Consider the following 4783-nt stretch of genomic DNA (forward strand, 5'->3'; position numbering starts at 1 on the left):
ACTACAGGAACTGAACTTCTCTGCTTTGTTTCAGTTTAAGGGTTCCAAAGTTGATTATGTGAGATGCAACTCATGAAATGTCAACTGAGGCTTGCACTCAGATGCCTGGATTCAGAGTACAGACCATGACACCACAGAACCCTTGTTGACCTTCGCAAAATCTGTTTCTGTCTGGTATTGAACCAGAGACCTATTGCATGTAAAGCAAACATGATAACCACTACACTACAGGAACTGAACTTCTCTGCTTTGTTTCAGTTTAAGGTTCCAAAGTTGATTATGTGAGATGCAACTCATGAAAATGTCAACTGAGGCTTGCACTCAGATGCCTGGATTCAGAGTACAGACCATGACACCACAGAACCCTTGTTGACCTTCGCAAAATCTGTTTCTGTCTGGTATTGAACCAGAGACCTATTGCATGTAAAGCAAACATGATAACCACTACACTACAGGAACTGAACTTCTCTGCTTTGTTTCAGTTTAAGGTTCCAAAGTTGATTATGTGAGATGCCACTCATGAAAATGTCAACTGAGGCTTGCACTCAGATGCCTGGATTCAGAGTACAGACCATGACACCACAGAACCCTTGTTGACCTTCACAAAATCTGTTTCTGTCTGGTATTGAACCAGAGACCTATTGCATGTAAAGCAAACATGATAACCACTACACTACAGGAACTGAACTTCTCTGCTTTGTTTCAGTTTAAGGTTCCAAAAGTTGATTATGTGAGATGCAACTCATGAAAATGTCAACTGAGGCTTGCACTCAGATGCCTGGATTCAGAGTACAGACCATGGACACCACAGAACCCTTGTTGACCTTCGCAAAATCTGTTTCTGTCTGGTATTGAACCAGAGACCTATTGCATGTAAAGCCAACATGATAACCACTACACTACAGGAACTGAACTTCTCTGCTTTGTTTCAGTTTAAGGTTTCCAAAGTTGATTATGTGAGATGCCACTCATGAAAATGTCAACTGAGGCTTGCACTCAGATGCCTGGATTCAGAGTACAGACCATGACACCACAGAACCCTTGTTGACCTTCGCAAAATCTGTTTCTGTCTGGTATTGAACCAGAGACCTATTGCATGTAAAGCAAACATGATAACCACTACACTACAGGAACTGAACTTCTCTGCTTTGTTTTCAGTTTAAGGTTCCAAAGTTGATTATGTGAGATGCCACTCATGAAAATGTCAACTGAGGCTTGCACTCAGATGCCTGGATTCAGAGTACAGACCATGACACCACAGAACCCTTGTTGACCTTCGCAAAATCTGTTTCTGTCTGGTATTGAACCAGAGACCTATTGCATGTAAAGCAAACATGATAACCACTACACTACAGGAACTGAACTTCTCTGCTTTGTTTCAGTTTAAGGTTCCAAAGTTGATTATGTGAGATGCAACTCATGAAAATGTCAACTGAGGCTTGCACTCAGATGCCTGGATTCAGAGTACAGACCATGACACCACAGAACCCTTGTTGACCTTCGCAAAATCTGTTTCTGTCTGGTATTGAACCAGAGACCTATTGCATGTAAAGCAAACATGATAACCACTACACTACAGGAACTGAACTTCTCTGCTTTGTTTCAGTTTAAGGTTCCAAAGTTGATTATGTGAGATGCCACTCATGAAAATGTCAACTGAGGCTTGCACTCAGATGCCTGGATTCAGAGTACAGACCATGACACCACAGAACCCTTGTTGACCTTCGCAAAATCTGTTTCTGTCTGGTATTGAACCAGAGACCTATTGCATGTAAAGCAAACATGATAACCACTACACTACAGGAACTGAACTTCTCTGCTTTGTTTCAGTTTAAGGTTCCAAAGTTGATTATGTGAGATGCCACTCATGAAAATGTCAACTGAGGCTTGCACTCAGATGCCTGGATTCAGAGTACAGACCATGACACCACAGAACCCTTGTTGACCTTCGCAAAATCTGTTTCTGTCTGGTATTGAACCAGAGACCTATTGCATGTAAAGCAAACATGATAACCACTACACTACAGGAACTGAACTTCTCTGCTTTGTTTCAGTTTAAGGTTCCAAAGTTGATTATGTGAGATGCAACTCATGAAAATGTCAACTGAGGCTTGCACTCAGATGCCTGGATTCAGAGTACAGACCATGACACCACAGAACCCTTGTTGACCTTCGCAAAATCTGTTTCTGTCTGGTATTGAACCAGAGACCTATTGCATGTAAAGCAAACATGATAACCACTACACTACAGGAACTGAACTTCTCTGCTTTGTTTCAGTTTAAGGTTCCAAAGTTGATTATGTGAGATGCCACTCATGAAAATGTCAACTGAGGCTTGCACTCAGATGCCTGGATTCAGAGTACAGACCATGACACCACAGAACCCTTGTTGACCTTCACAAAATCTGTTTCTGTCTGGTATTGAACCAGAGACCTATTGCATGTAAAGCAAACATGATAACCACTACACTACAGGAACTGAACTTCTCTGCTTTGTTTCAGTTTAAGGTTCCAAAGTTGATTATGTGAGATGCCACTCATGAAAATGTCAACTGAGGCTTGCACTCAGATGCCTGGATTCAGAGTACAGACCATGACACCACAGAACCCTTGTTGACCTTCGCAAAATCTGTTTCTGTCTGGTATTGAACCAGAGACCTATTGCATGTAAAGCAAACATGATAACCACTACACTACAGGAACTGAACTTCTCTGCTTTGTTTCAGTTTAAGGTTCCAAAGTTGATTATGTGAGATGCCACTCATGAAAATGTCAACTGAGGCTTGCACTCAGATGCCTGGATTCAGAGTACAGACCATGACACCACAGAACCCTTGTTGACCTTCGCAAAATCTGTTTCTGTCTGGTATTGAACCAGAGACCTATTGCATGTAAAGCAAACATGATAACCACTACACTACAGGAACTGAACTTCTCTGCTTTGTTTCAGTTTAAGGTTCCAAAGTTGATTATGTGAGATGCAACTCATGAAAATGTCAACTGAGGCTTGCACTCAGATGCCTGGATTCAGAGTACAGACCATGACACCACAGAACCCTTGTTGACCTTCGCAAAATCTGTTTCTGTCTGGTATTGAACCAGAGACCTATTGCATGTAAAGCAAACATGATAACCACTACACTACAGGAACTGAACTTCTCTGCTTTGTTTCAGTTTAAGGTTCCAAAGTTGATTATGTGAGATGCAACTCATGAAAATGTCAACTGAGGCTTGCACTCAGATGCCTGGATTCAGAGTACAGACCATGACACCACAGAACCCTTGTTGACCTTCGCAAAATCTGTTTCTGTCTGGTATTGAACCAGAGACCTATTGCATGTAAAGCAAACATGATAACCACTACACTACAGGAACTGAACTTCTCTGCTTTGTTTCAGTTTAAGGTTCCAAAGTTGATTATGTGAGATGCAACTCATGAAAATGTCAACTGAGGCTTGCACTCAGATGCCTGGATTCAGAGTACAGACCATGACACCACAGAACCCTTGTTGACCTTCGCAAAATCTGTTTCTGTCTGGTATTGAACCAGAGACCTATTGCATGTAAAGCAAACATGATAACCACTACACTACAGGAACTGAACTTCTCTGCTTTGTTTCAGTTTAAGGTTCCAAAGTTGATTATGTGAGATGCAACTCATGAAAATGTCAACTGAGGCTTGCACTCAGATGCCTGGATTCAGAGTACAGACCATGACACCACAGAACCCTTGTTGACCTTCGCAAAATCTGTTTCTGTCTGGTATTGAACCAGAGACCTATTGCATGTAAAGCAAACATGATAACCACTACACTACAGGAACTGAACTTCTCTGCTTTGTTTCAGTTTAAGGTTCCAAAGTTGATTATGTGAGATGCCACTCATGAAAATGTCAACTGAGGCTTGCACTCAGATGCCTGGATTCAGAGTACAGACCATGACACCACAGAACCCTTGTTGACCTTCACAAAATCTGTTTCTGTCTGGTATTGAACCAGAGACCTATTGCATGTAAAGCAAACATGATAACCACTACACTACAGGAACTGAACTTCTCTGCTTTGTTTCAGTTTAAGGTTCCAAAGTTGATTATGTGAGATGCCACTCATGAAAATGTCAACTGAGGCTTGCACTCAGATGCCTGGATTCAGAGTACAGACCATGACACCACAGAACCCGTGTTGACCTTCGCAAAATCTGTTTCTGTCTGGTATTGAACCAGAGACCTATTGCATGTAAAGCAAACATGATAACCACTACACTACAGGAACTGAACTTCTCTGCTTTGTTTCAGTTTAAGGTTCCAAAGTTGATTATGTGAGATGCCACTCATGAAAATGTCAACTGAGGCTTGCACTCAGATGCCTGGATTCAGAGTACAGACCATGACACCACAGAACCCTTGTTGACCTTCGCAAAATCTGTTTCTGTCTGGTATTGAACCAGAGACCTATTGCATGTAAAGCAAACATGATAACCACTACACTACAGGAACTGAACTTCTCTGCTTTGTTTCAGTTTAAGGTTCCAAAGTTGATTATGTGAGATGCAACTCATGAAAATGTCAACTGAGGCTTGCACTCAGATGCCTGGATTCAGAGTACAGACCATGACACCACAGAACCCTTGTTGACCTTCGCAAAATCTGTTTCTGTCTGGTATTGAACCAGAGACCTATTGCATGTAAAGCAAACATGATAACCACTACACTACAGGAACTGAACTTCTCTGCTTTGTTTCAGTTTAAGGTTCCAAAGTTGATTATGTGAGATGCCACTCATGA

Source organism: Poecilia mexicana, unplaced genomic scaffold (assembly GCF_051168715.1).
Source record: "Poecilia mexicana isolate PSO_F unplaced genomic scaffold, ASM5116871v1 scaffold_16, whole genome shotgun sequence".
NCBI classification, from domain to species: Eukaryota; Metazoa; Chordata; class Actinopteri; order Cyprinodontiformes; family Poeciliidae; genus Poecilia; species Poecilia mexicana.